Below are 15,172 nucleotides of genomic sequence, written 5' to 3' on the forward strand. Positions count from 1 at the left end.
TAAACAACCATGAGATGTCTCGCAATCCAGTTCTCTCCTGGCCCCTGTGGTTCTTATTGTGCTGTAGTTGCAGGTGGCTGATTTGGCCGCAGCTGATACTTTGTAAACAGGTCCACTGTAGTTGATTTTGCATGACAGCATGCAAAATCAACTACATCCCGGCCATCATGCATTTAGTCTCGCTCAACCCGGGTCAAAGCCTTCAACCCACATCCTGAGGTGGGTTGCTGGGACCCGGGTTAACCCGGGTATGACCCAGGTACGTGGTGGTGTGTGACCCGGGTATGACCCAGGTACGTGGTGGTGTGTGACCCGGGTACGACTCAATTACGTGGTGTGTGACCCGGGTACGACCCAGGTACGTGGTGGTGTGTGACCCGGGTACGACCCAGGTACGTTGTGTGTGACCCGGGTACGAGCCAGGTACGTGGTGGTGTGTGACCCGGGTCTGACCCAGGTACGTGGTGTGTGACCCGGGTATGACCCAGGTACGTGGTGGTGTGTGGCCCGGGTCTGACCCAGGTACGTGGTGTGTGACCCGGGTACGATCCAGGTACGTGGTGTGTGACCCGGGTACGACTCAATTACGTGGTGTGTGACCCGGGTACGACCCAGGTACGTGGTGGTGTGTGACCCGGGTACGACCCAGGTACGTGGTGGTGTGTGACCCGGGTACGACCCAGGTATGTGGTGGTTTGTGACCCGGGTAGCCAGGACCCGGGTCCGGACCCGGGTAGGAGTGCCAGTGTGAAAGGAGCTTTAGACTTCCCTGCAGAATACTTTGCAATGTGTGAGTCTGGGAACATGTCTACTGCAGATTTGCTGAGCTAGTCACAACATGTAAAGGTCTCTGCATGTGTGACTGTCTTCATCACCGTGTTTACTTTGGCAACGAAGATGGTCTGAATTGCTTACTTCATATTACATAGATACATTTCGTATGTACAGAACGGTATCTCATTATTTTGTTGGCCATTTATTAAGTTTAACAAATTAAGTCGATAAGGTGTGCTTGAGTTTTGTCTGACTTTCACCTGCTTTACAACTTTGTTGAGAAAATATTTTATGCAGTATGTTAATGTGACGTGGTCTTGAAATCTAAATGCTATATTGTGAACAGGCTGGCGTAGGGGTGATGTCAGGCCAGAAAGAAACACACAGACCGGCAGTACTGGAAGGTGAAACTGAGACGCTGCGGAGCTCAGTGCGTTTAATAAACAAACAAATAAAAGAGTTAAACAAAAACAGCACATGGCACTGTGAGCCAAAATAAATAGACAAATAAAAACAGACTAACACTAAACGAAACAGACACTAACAAACGGGACGAACGCTAAACAAACAAGTATCGTGATCTAATTCAGCACGTATGGCAATTGTAATTGTATTATTACTCTAAAGCTTATTCCCTACTTTCTCTCCCGTTCTCTCGCCCTGAACACCCAACCCAGAGTGAGTAAAACGTGCATCTATTTATACTGTTGTGCTGGGATTCAATTACTAATTAATTATTCACTTGAATCCCAGCACTTGAATTAATTACGTGCAACCTCGTGCTTAAATACAATTACATCTTAAATAACTCGTGCTGCACACACCCATTTATATCCCGTGCAGCCATCTCTATACACCAACATTAACACACAACACGTAACATATAAACAAACTACGCACAAGGGCGTGGCCACATTGCCACACACCCAAACACAGTTGGACAGATGTCAGCTTGGGATAGATACAGGGTCAGAACAACAAGTGAGATGCCTGAGGAGGATGGAAACAGTGGAGCATGTGAAGAAGAGCTGGAGCTAGAGAACAAAACGTGCACTTCATGCAAAAACTGTGCCATGTGTTGCTATTTGATTCTATCCCGATATAATTTATTGACTGATGCCTATCATGTAATTGGTATGGGCTACAAATTCCTCCTGACTTTGTCAGTAACGCAAGTAGCATGTGAAAGGTGTTTCTCTATTCTGAAGTTTGTCAAGAATAGACTGAGAAGCACTATGTCCCAAGACCACTTGGAAGGGTTCATGCTAATGTCTACAGAGAAAGAGATACTGATGGCCCAAGACAGTGATGGAGTTATTGACAGGATTGCGCAGAAGAGTGCACTGCTTCGACCTCTGCTGGCGACGTAAGGTAGGACAGTCTCGTTTACTGTAGATTTGGGTAAAGTCTTTGACTGTATTTTGAGATATAATTCGGGGTTATGAAACCCTATTGTAATTTTGGGTTGCTATTGGCTCTGAGTGCTGCTAATGGTTTCTAGAATTGCTAAATATGAGCTGATGTGTTTAGAATTTACTGTTTTTTTTTTATTAGGCCTATTGAGAGACCACAATCTGTGTGAGGTCAGTGATGGTTTCTAGAATTGATAAATAAGATATGTGTTTATACTTTACAGTTTATTATTAGGCCTACTGAGGTTGGTACTGGTGTGCGGAGAATGGTTTCTTTCTACTTGATAAAATGGGCTACTCATGTTTATTTGCTTACAGTAAATACAAATACTAAATAGCCTACCAACTGTCGGCAATCTTGTGTTTAAAATAATCTGATATGCAATTAGATTTTAGACCAGCGATTACTGTAAACAGAAAATTGTAATTGCACAGAGCAGAGCCATCAATGAAATAATCCGTGGTGCGTAAACTGGACAAACTGGCGAAAGAATCTAACTCTGATACAATGTTGCATTCACTGACTGCAAAGCGTTGGCAGACAGAGAGACGTGCGGAGACAAAGAATAATGAATAGAAACATATTTCGTAGATGGATAAATCTATGATATTTTCAATAGGATAGCCTATTATTTGTGACTTCTAGATCATGAAGCCATGGTATGGCAACTGTCATAGCCTATACTTTGCCATACCTAAATCGCCCCTAATATGTCTGAAAAACCTGGTAGTAGCTATAGCCTACAATTTAGAGAGAAGTTTTACCCTAACAATTTAAAACTCTTTTTTTTTTTTGATAGATACTTCATCATGACGACGCGCTGCGTTACTATTACATTTTTATTATTTCGGTATGTTGATTTTGACATAAATGTGGGCCGGTGGACCCGAGCTTCCCGGGCCGATTTTTAATCTCAGTCCGCCCCTGGTGGGGGCACTCCCCACTCAACTGCCCCCTCCTACCAGAGAAGGTAGACTTGCTGCGCCCATTCCCACCAGCAGAGGGAGAGTGCCTGCTGGTCCCGTCTCCACCAGCAGATGGAGCATGCCTGCTGACTCTCCCACTGCAGCCAGAAAGGGAGGAGCCCCTGCCACCTTCGCAGCCAGAAGGGGAGGAGCCCAGGCTGCCTTCGCCACCAGAAGGGGAGGAGCGCCGGCCACCTTCGCCGCAAGAAGGGGAGGAGCCCTGGCTGCCTTCACCACCAGAAGGGGAGGAGCCCCGGCCGCCTTTGCCATTAAGAGGAGAGGAGCAGGAGCTACCTCTGCCTCCATCACCACCATTGGGAGAAATGGGGCTCCTGTTTCCACCTTCATTGCCAGGGGCTCCCCTCCCGCCGTCGTCTCCCGAGGGTCCGCTGTCCGGATGCCAGTTTGCCATCGCCCGGGGATGCCTGCCTTGCACCGACCGGGGATGCCTGCCTTGCACCGCTCAGGGATGTCACGTCCACTCCTCTCAGGGATGCCACGCCCGCTCCGCTCAGGGATGTCATGTTTGCATTGCCTGGGGCTGCCTGCTGCTCTGCATCACCTGGGTCTGCCTGCTGCTCCGCATCGCCTGGGGCTGCTATCTCTTCTGCTTCTCCTAGGGTTGCTGCCTCTCCTGCTTTGCCTTGGGTCGTCGAGGGCCCTGCTTCGCCTGAGGTTGCCGAGGGTCCTGTGTGGCAGCAGGAAGTGTTGTGGCCGGAGCCCCATGGAGGGGAGCTGCCAGCCACGAAGAAGGGGGGAGAGGTCAGGAGACCAGCTCCCCCAGCCACACTTTCCCGGCAGGAGATAGTGTGGCTGAAGCCCTGGAAGAGGGAGCTGTTAGCCACAAAGAAATGGGGGGTGGAGAACATTCCACCTTGGCCACCCCCAGAAACACCTTGCTTCCCCCTCTTCCGGGACTTTGAGACTGAGGGGGGAGGTGGCCGTTGGGGCCAAGTGTGCGTTGCACAAGGTGGGGATATGTAACAGGGCAAGGAGCCCTGTGCATGGATTTTGTTTATTTCCCCCCTCCGTCCCTGTGCAGTTTATTATTTTGTATTTCTTTTGTTGTATTGTTGTATTATTATCGCTATGATTTATTTATTGTGTAAATATGACGGCGAGAGCCGTGCGGCGTATGTTTTGTTATTGTTTATTTGTATTATTGTATTTATATGACGGTGAAGTGCCGTCGGTATTGTTTTTGTATTTATTTACCCTGTCCCTGGGAGACAGACAGATCCTTCTGCACTACTGTCCATGTCTCTGGAATGCACTGCACAGCTTTATAAGAGTCTTTTTAAACTGGCCTTCAAGGATCTGTGTTGATGCTGTTCCTTATTTTATCCATTTTGCTTTGGGTTTGGAAAAGCGCTCTATAAATTAAATGTATTATTATTATTATTATTATTATTATTATTATTATTATTATTATTAATAATAGTGACCTCATCTGAGTCTTGGTTTTGGGGATTGCCGTGTCGACCAAAGCCCTGATTTTGGTGACAACGGGTTTCCACTCTTCCATTCCCCATTAAGAATCCCAAATATTGTGTCTCTGTTTTGGGAAAAACGCATTTTCCCAAGTTAGCAGTCAGCCGGGCTACCCTTAGAGACTAAAGGACGTAACCCTAAATGCACTCGCCAGGTGGAGCTGTAAATAACTACATCATCATATACGTTGCTGTATATTCACAATGTGGGCATAAGACCTGGTCCATCAGTCTCTGAAAGGCAGCGGGCGCACCCAAACAGCATTGTTATGAAATGAAACAGCCCTCTGATGTTGAAAATGCGGTTTTCTCTCTAGAGCTGCGGGTTAAGGGGCTCTGCAAGTATCCCTTTGTCATGTCCAGAGTAGAGATAAACTTCACTGTTCCCAGTCTATTGAGAAGATCGTCGACCTGAGGCATGAGGAAGGCATTGAACTGGGCAACAGCGTTTACCTTACGGAAATCAACGCAGAACCGGTTGGTGCTGTCCTTTTTGGCCACTATCACAATTGAACTGCACCACTCCGTTCTGGAAGGCTCAATCACCCCAAGTTTGAGCATCACCCATACCTCTTTGCGAACGCCACTTCGTCGATGGTAAGGTCTCTTTCGTACTGTGACCCCTGAGGGAGAGACAATGTCATATTCAACAAGGTTAGTTCTACCAGGCAATTCAGAAAAAACATGGCTAAACTCCTCAGTAAACTTACACAGCTCCTGTTGCTGATCTGGAACTATCGAAATGACTTTAGTGCTAGGGGTCTTTAGACAGGGGCCTAGATCATCCTCTACTTAGACTGGGGCTATAAATAAGGCTTCCCTTGCCTGCCAGGGCTTTAATAAGTTTACATGATAATTTCACGTTCATTACTGCGATTGGGCTGTCTACATTTCCTATAGCCCGAATCACTTCATATGGCCCCTGCCATTTAGCACATAATTTCGATTCTGAGGAGGGAAGCAGCAGCATTACCTTGTCTCCTGGTCGAAAGGTTTGAATTAATTCATTTTTATTGTAATGCTGCTGCTGAGCCGATTTGAGGTTGTCCTGGGCCAAACGACCAACCAAATCCAGGCGATCTCTTACTTGGAGCACATGCTGCACTACATTTTTGGACGACCCTTTGTGCTCCTCCCACCCTTCAACAGATCGAGGATGCCGCGAGGCTGTCGGCCATACTAGAGCTCGAAATAAATGCGATTACCCGGAATTGGAAGCAGAGGGCTCACTATGTCCACTGCAATGCGTTCAAACGGGGTGGAAATAATCGGCAGTTGAACCAAAGGGGCGGGGCGCACTCGACCTGGCGCTACTCGCTGGCAGTCTGGGCATGTGGCTACATATTCCAACACATCTTTATGAAGTCCTACTGTGACAGAGATCGAATGAGTCTTAGTGTTAGATCTCCCTCTCGACCTGTGAGGGCACGGTATACGAGGAACAGAGTACCCTTAATGAAATGGCACGACAATTTATTCCGTAGGGTAGATGGAAGTCGGTCAGTTCGGAAGGGGGCGGAGCCATGGCACCCGAGCTCAGTGACCCAGACGGTAAGCGGCGTGGCATCCGAGGACTGGAGGAGCGGATGCGCTCGTTAACCTCGGGGTCATGGGCGAGGGTATAAATAGGGGGCATGGCTTGAGTGATCTGTTCCTTTGCATATGGTTAAATTATATGACCAAGAAGGAGCCCGTTTGTGAAATCGACCGTGAGTGTTTTGTGTCTGTGTCCTAACACTGTGTGTCTTGTGTGTTGTTTCACTAAAGATTACTGAGCACGATCCGGAGCTGCAGCCGCAGGCCAGCGACAAACCCGGACTTCACCACTCACCTTTTCACTACTGGAACTGTCTGTTGTTTGCACCTTTTAGCACTTGAATCACGCACTGTCTTTGTGTTTGTGTTTAGTGTGGGTGTCTGAACGGGACTTTGGGGATACGGGTCAAACCCGTAGGATTACAAATAGAAGTGATACACGCCGCTGTATCACTTCCAGCATTATTATTATTTACAGGTTTTGCCTTGAGGCTCTGGACATTTATTAATTTAAATAAACACCCTTGCACCTGTATCAACGTTTGTCTGTGTGATTATTCTGCACTGCACTCACCTGCACGTCATTACCACTTTGCCACACCTACCCAATAAAATGAAGCCAATATTCGCTCCCTTGTCTTGTCAGCTCCGAGGTGCCTCGCAAAAGGGATATCATGCGCCAGCCTAATGACCTCGGTCCAACAAGATGGGGGAACAGATAATTGTGTTACAGGCTGTTCTGTGCCCGTGGCAAGGTTTACCCTATACAGTAATTGCCCCTTGATAATGAAGTGTGGACATACTTGTGCCTCAGCGCCGTCAACATCCTTACCTTCATTAGACCGGACCTGCCCCCAAGCATGCACTAGTGACGGGTCGTTGTGTTGTCCCCACATTATGTCCACACTTGAGTGCCATATGTCTGGTATATTGAGAGGGGCTGGAGTAGCTTCTGTCCTGGATAGCCCAGTAACCTCGCCCTCTCGGTCACACTGCGTTCCGACCCCATTAGACTGGCGTTTGTAACCATCCAAGCGTTCTCCCCTCTAACCTCAGCCTTGTCTCATTGATGCTCCCTCCCATTTTTCGGTGCTTCTCTCTATTTGTTTTTCTAGGATGGAAGACAGAAGAAAACATTTCAGCTTGAAAAGGGAACACATCATCAATTCATTCCCTTTTTCCTTTTTCTTCTACGTTTACATGTGTGGCTGAGACTGCCATTATTTGCATTAATTCTTTAAATTTTTGTCTCGGCCCAGAATAACTGGGTGTGTTGGCTTTCTGCCACCCCTACTACCAGGTGACGTCTTATCGGTCCTACCGATAAGTACACTTTTAGTCTGTGGTATGCCGCCGTGTCTCCATGGATACAGGAGATGGCCACCTAACCTCGTGTCCGCCACGACACACTGCCCAAGAGAGCTGTCCGAATTTAGGTCTGTTCACACCCTGTGTCCACTAATGCATGGGTTTTCACATTCCCTAAAACCACATCAACCGTACAAGGTCCCTCCCGACCATTTTCCCCTCGCTTATCTATTTCTGGTGCCCAATTACACGCCGCCAAGTCACACTCATTGCAGCGGGGCATGACCTGGCCAGGTGCCCTGGTTGGATGCACCTCAAACAAGTAGGGGGACAGAGGGAACAGTGGCTAAGTATCTGTCCCGTTGCTGGTATGGCAATGGGGCAGAGGCAGCACCTCTACCCCAGCTGGGGGCCAACCTTGGTCTCCATGAAGGGGAGGCAAGGTGGCCCATCGGGGTCGGCGGTCTGGGAGGTCTCGATCCTGGTGCTGGTGTGGGTGCTGGTGGTGGTGGGAAGGAGAGAGGAGGTGAGTTGAGGCTGCTCCGGTGGATGGGAGCCATGATTTCCATTACACAAGAGTAGATGTTAAAACTTCATGCTGATTTGAACTCGGCTCTCGCAAAGATAAGCACCAACTAAGACGTAGCTTTACAGTAAACTAATGTGATCCATATGCGTCTCCATCCATTTACGTTTCCTTCCATATGATGATGTAGATATCCTTCTGTCTGGTGTTAGTGGCTGAAGTGTAATGCTGGCTCCAGGGATCAGCTTATTTTGCCTCCCTGGCGCATCAGCACACACAACGGCTGCGATGCTGGCTCCGGGGATCAACCAAAGTGCGGCCTCCCCAGCGCATCAGCATGACAACCGTCTGGATTGAGCTAAGTAGGGTACATCTCTGGGGTTTTCAAGTGGGCACCTTCCATCCTCAGTGTTTCGTCGACTAGCCCACAACACCTCAAGAGGGCTCGACGGTGATTCTGGCGTCCCAGCATCACCCCCCTCCGTCCCCCACTCAACTCAGCCCAGCTTACTTACCTGTCCCCAGCCAGAATCTTTCCGTCTCAACCACAGCCAGTTGCTGCTCCTCTCTGCTGCTTCAGATAAGTTCTTCACTGTGCGACGCAACTCTTGGCCACTGAATCCGACGTCTCTGAGAAACCGGGTTGTAGAGTGTGCCACAAATCCTCGACAACCCACTTCCACTGGGTAAACCCGAACTCTCCATCCTCGCTGTTCCGCTTCAATGGCTAGTTCAGCATACCGCAGTTTCTTCCTCTCATACGCCTCATCTACAGCATCCTCCCATGGCACTGTTAACTCTACCAGGTGAACAAGGCGTGCTGATCCAGACCACAAGACAATATCTGGTCGAAGGTTAGTGGTGGCAATCTCAGGTGGAAAAATAAGCCGTTGACCAACATCTGCCAGCATATTCCAGTCTCTAGCAGCTTCCAGTTGTCCTGGGCGAGGATTGGTTTTAACACCTTTTCTTGGTGGTTGCTCTCCTGGGCGGAGGAATGTTGTCTTTTGTGTGTAATGTTTTGATGGAACAGGTGGCAACTTATTGGTCATGTTACGCTTGTCTTCCAATGCTAAGGCCAAATATCGCAGCACCTGGTCATGGCGCCAAGTAAACCGTCCTTGGCTAAGAGCCACCTTACATCCTGTCAAAATGTGCCTTAATGTTGCAGGTGATGAACACAAAGGACATGAGGGATCCTCTCCTACCCAGAGGTTTAGGTTCTGTGGTGATGGGAGAACATCATATGTTGACCTGATGAGGAAACTGATCCTGCTCTGTTCCATTGACCATAGGTCTTGCCAGCCAATCTTGCGTTGTTCCACACTCTCCCATCTCATCCATTCTCCCTGTTTGGCCTGGGAAATGGCCTTTATACACCTCATCCTCTCCTCCTGCTTTTGCACCTCGTTGACTACCAGCTTCCTTCTTTGAGCTGGGGCCGCCTTGTGCCATGTAGGAGGAGTTGAACTGAAACCAAGACCCCCTCTTCCATGCTGAACTTGCCCCATGATATCACCAATTCGAAGGGCAGCCTTTGCATCTTCCACAGCTTTCTTTGCCGCCCACTTTCTTCCAGTTTTCAACACAGGTGCTGCCTCCCTTACGCATTTATCGCGTGACTCTACTAATGTCATTTCCAATCTGACCTTGGCGCACTTAAACTCCTCGGTTAGAGCAGAGACTGGTAGCTGCAGTATTCCTTTACCATAAAGTCCCACTCTGCTGAGGCAGCGTGGAACTCCCAACCATTTCCTGATGTATGAACTGATTAAAGCTTCCAGCTTCTCTACTGTTGTCAAAGAAACCTTGTACACAGTCAGTGGCCACAGCAACCTCGGCAGTAGACCAAACTGAAAGCACCAGAGTTTTAGTTTACCTGGTAGAGCGCAGCTGTCTATGCTCTTCAACCCTTCCACTGCTTGTTGTCTAACTTCTCCCACACGAACTGTGTCCTTTAGATCCCCGTCGTACCATCTCCCAAGACTCTTCACTGGCTTCTCAGACACTGTTGGTATTGCCTCACCATTAATGAAGAATGTTTTATCTACTACTTTGCCTTTAATTATAGAGATGCTCCTTGATTTAGTGGGCTTGAATTGCATTCGTGCCCATTCAATGTTATTGGTTAATTTGCCCAATAATCGATTAGTGCAGGCTACTGTTGTAGTCATGGTTGTCATGTCATCCATGTATGCTCGAATTGGTGGTAGTCGCATTCCAGAAGCCAAGCGCTCTCCTCCTACTACCCATTTTGATGCCCTAATGATTACTTCCATTGCCATGGTAAAAGCCAGTGGAGAAATGGTGCATCCTGCCATTATTCCAACCTCTAGGCATTGCCATGTAGTGCTGAATTCTGAAGTTGAAAAACTGAATTGCAAATCTCCAAAATAGGCTTTCACTAAATTTGTTATTGTCATCGGTACACTGAAAAAATCAAATGCTGCCCAAAGTAGTTCATGTGGCACTGAACCATATGCATTAGCCAAATCCAGGAATGTCACATGGAGCTCCTTCCTCTCCTTTTTAGCTGATTGAATTTGTTGCCAGATCACATTGATGTGTTCTAAGCAACCTGGGAAACCTGGAATGCCCGCTTTTTGTATTGAAGTGTCAATGAAGCAGTTCTTTAATAGGTAAGCTGACAATCTCTGAGCAATAATGCTGAAGAAAATCTTGCCTTCTACGTTTAATAGGGAAATGGGACGAAACTGACTGATGCTTGTAGAATCTTTTTCTTTAGGTATAAAGACTCCACCTGCTCGGCGCCATGCTCTTGGTACAACCTGTTTTTCCCATGCCACTTTCATCAATTTCCACAGAATTCGTAGAACTCCTGAAGCACTCTTGTACACTCTGTACGGAACTCCATTAGGCCCTGGAGATGATGAAGCCCTTGCTTTTTTCACAGCTTGCTCTATTTCTTTCCACTTAGGTGCACAGTCCTCCATTTGGTATTCTGGTGGATTGATAGGTGGGATGTCTGACGGAATTGACATAGGCTCCTGCCTTTTTAAATCTGTATGTGTTTCCTCCAAATATCTCTCCAGCTCAACCTTAGATGCTTTTAGTGTGCCATTCTTCTCACTGGTGAATAACTTCTTTACAAATTTGAATGGGTCTTTATAAAAGTTAGCTCTCGCACGCTCCTTCTTTTTGTAGCGTTTCCGTAGGCGCTCAGCTCTGCGCAATGTTGCAAGCTTATCTTTTATGACCCTTTGTAAGAGATTGAGTCCCTCCTTCTGACTTTGTTCTGCTCTTCTCCATTGGTTCCTCAGCTGTCTCCTTTCTCTAACTAAGCGTTCAATCTCCTGCTGCCGTCTAGACTTTCCAGGAATAGTTTGTACTTTTTCCTTCCTTTTTTCAACTCCAAACCTCTCACTTCCATATGCGTAGATGATGTCCCCAAATTTATCCAGCTTCTTTTCAACTGTTCCACTTAATCTTTCCAATGCAACGCAGAGATCTGTGTTTACTGTGTCCCATGCAGTTTTCTCACAAGCTCTTGGCCATTTAACTCCAGGCTTGTGCCCGTTGAGGTTCTTTTCTCTCTTATGCTGGTTTGTCTGACCGGGTTCACAAGGATCATTAGGTTCATCACTAACTGTGTCCATGCAAGTCCTCCTCACATCTATGACAGGGGTGCTGATATCCTGCGAACTGTGGTTTGCTTCCTGTCGCTGGATTTCATTCGACTGACTTGACTGACTTCGTAAGAAGTACTGATCAATGCGAGGCCCTTGTCCCTTCTCCCTCAAGCATTTCATTCTCCCTTGATGAATCTTCAAACCCCTGACCGTTGTCGCCTTGCTCCAGCCGCAGACACAAACCTGGAGTTCCATGTCTTTGTTAACTGCAGATCTTGAACTAGTCTTTTGTGAGTACTCTCCATACTCATATCCGTTTCCGTTCCTAAGTCGTTAACCGTGTTGTCCAACGTTGAGTCATCTTCCGCCCCCGCTCTCGCAGACTCTAGGGGTATTTTTCTCTTTAATTTCTTAGAAGCCTTGGGCGGGTGTCTCCAGCATCCTGTAAACACAGAGCTGGATACTGCCGACAAGGGTAGCTAACCCTTACCAGCCCCAATGGGGTCTCTTTCCTCCTGTCAGCTGTCTCTCCAGGCTGTCACAAGGTCTTTCCCTTGTTGCCAGCTGCACTATTCACAGCAGTCACTGGACGTATCCAGATCTTCATGATTTCCATTACACAAGAGTAGATGTTAAAACTTCATGCTGATTTGAACTCGGCTCTCGCCAAGATAAGCACCAACTAAGACGTAGCTTTACAGTAAACTAATGTGATCCATATGCGTCTCCATCCATTTACGTTTCCTTCCATATGATGATGTAGATATCCTTCTGTCTGGTGTTAGTGGCTGAAGTGTAATGCTGGCTCCAGGGATCAGCTTATTTGCCTCCCTAGCGCATCAGCACACACAACGGCTGCGATGCTGGCTCCGGGGATCAACCAAAGTGCGGCCTCCCCAGCGCATCAGCATGACAACCGTCTGGATTGAGCTAAGTAGGGTACATCTCTGGGGTTTTCAAGTGGGCACCTTCCATCCTCAGTGTTTCGTCGACTAGCCCACGACACCTCAAGAGGGCTCGACGGTGATTCTGGCGTCCCAGCATCACCCCCCTCCGTCCCCCACTCAACTCAGCCCAGCTTACTTACCTGTCCCCAGCCAGAATCTTTCCGTCTCAACCACAGCCAGTTGCTGCTCCTCTCTGCTGCTTCAGATAAGTTCTTCACTGTGCGACGCAACTCTTGGCCACTGAATCCGACGTCTCTGAGAAACCAGGTTGTAGAGTGTGCCACAAATCCTCGACAACCCACTTCCACTGGGTAAACCCGAACTCTCCATCCTCGCTGTTCCGCTTCAGTGGCTAGTTCAGCATACCGCAGTTTCTTCCTCTCATACGCCTCATCTACAGCATCCTCCCATGGCACTGTTAACTCTACCAGGTGAACAAGGCGTGCTGATCCAGACCACAAGACAATATCTGGTCGAAGGTTAGTGGTGGCAATCTCAGGTGGAAAAATAAGCCGTTGACCAACATCTGCCAGCATATTCCAGTCTCTAGCAGCTTCCAGTTGTCCTGGGCGAGGATTGGTTTTAACACCTTTTCTTGGTGGTTGCTCTCCTGGGAGGAGGAATGTTGTCTTTTGTGTGTAATGTTTTGATGGAACAGGTGGCAACTTATTGGTCATGAGTAGGCCGGTCCGGGCGGAGATCAGGGAGTCCTGCAAGTTTCACGGCATCCTCCAGGGTGTCGGGGTTATGGCGCTGTATCCACGCTTGTGTTTCGGCGCAGACCACATAGCAGAACTGCTCCACAATTATTGCCTCACCCATTTGGAGGTTGGTCTTCCTGGTGGGGGTCATCTAATGTACCATGTGGTCACACAACTTCTGCGCGACCACCCTGGGATCTTTGGTACTCCCTGAACCGTAGGTGATGCATCTCCAACGTGATGTTAAGGTGTCTGAGTTTTGCCAGCTTCACCAGGTTGTAATCGTCGGCGTGGTATGCTGCCTGAGCCTCCCCGACCAGGCAGGGTCCCAGCTGGCTCGCCGAGAAACTCTGTCGGTGGTGGCCAGCCACTCAAATGCCACCAGCTATGCTTCCGGGTCATCCTCCGTCATCATCTTCATCGCCCGTGCTTTCGGGGCTGTCATCCCGGGTGCTGTTGGGGTGTGTGGCGTTATTGCCAGACCTACCCTCTCAATAAGCACTGTGTACCTCTCCTCTCTCCATCTCTCCTTTGCCTCCCGTCGGTTATCCAACGCCTTCAGTAACTCTACCAGTGTCATGTGATCCAGTGTCCCGTTTCTGACACCACGTGTGGCTAAGTGGTTTGCAGTGCGCAGGTGTAGAGGTGATGCAGTGCTCAGTGCGCAGGTGTAGAGGTGATGCAGTGCTCCAAACAAAGATGTTTAACAGTACTGATTAAGTGATAATTGTGACCAACAGAAATAATAATGAGATACAGGGAATACACAATGATGTGTACTGCTCTGTATATTTAATTCACGGGGCAGCCCCATACAATGTACACGGTATTCAAAACACATACACGGTCACCAGTCCTCAGTGAGGGCAGTAGTGCTCGTGCTGTAAATACAATTGATCATGCTCCAGTGCAGGGATGTTCCAGGTAAGTGCTGGCCTCTGACGACAGCTCCAGAACGTGTCAGCCGTCTAATAATAACAATTATACAAAACAAACAAAACACTCACGATACAGTACAATACGGGTCCTTCCGGGTTCAAAGCTTTAACCAAACGATGGAACAGATCACTAAGCCACATCCCCTTTTATACCACCAGTCACGCCCGCTCTGGTAGCGAGTGCAATTGCTTTTCCTCCAATCCACAATTGACACATCGGCGACCTTTTTGGGGCAATGACTTGCAGGATTGTGGCTCCTCCACCCCCTTTATAAGCTGGTCGACTTCCAACCCCAGGGCACTCTGTTCACTTTACACAGCGCCCTCACCAGTCAGGAGGGAGATTTACCACCAAGAATCACTGTATTTCTGTCACAATACCCCAAAACTCAGGCCACGGACAACAGCGCCCTCTGCGGGCTAAAAGAAAACATCATAAAATAAAACTGGGCACCAGTGCAGTGTTTTCAAATAAAACTTCTGTCTCTCGTGTGTGTCAGTGAATTGCCCACAACCCTTCCACGGCTCCCCACTCAGTTCTCTTCGTCCCTGAAGATACAATGCTACAGTCTCGAATCAATCTGGTATTCGCTGCAAGATTGGCCAAGGTGAACGCTGGCAGCCTGTAGCTGGTCCCTGGAACTGTGTGCGCAGTCTGCTAATTCAGGAGGGGCTTGGCTCCCACTCCCCAGCTCTGCTGACAGGCTCTCCCAGGATGCGACCACTATATGTGCTATAGTGTCCTCCGTGCTGCAAACGTCTGTCAGGGTGAGAGGTGGATCTCTGCCGTTTCCCGCTGGCTGGATGAGCCCTGTCGTTTAGTGTCGGTGCGCCGTGCTCCCTCCGACTCCGCTGCCCTGCCTGGCCGAGTTCCACCGCTCTGCCTCTTCCTTCAAGGCTCTGCCGTTCTCGCTACCACTCTCTGGAGACGCTCTTTTCACTCGACCCCCGGACACTTCAGCACCCGCTGGAATCACTGCTCTC

This window comes from Acipenser ruthenus, chromosome 41, assembly GCF_902713425.1.
Source record: "Acipenser ruthenus chromosome 41, fAciRut3.2 maternal haplotype, whole genome shotgun sequence".
Taxonomy (NCBI): Eukaryota; Metazoa; Chordata; class Actinopteri; order Acipenseriformes; family Acipenseridae; genus Acipenser; species Acipenser ruthenus.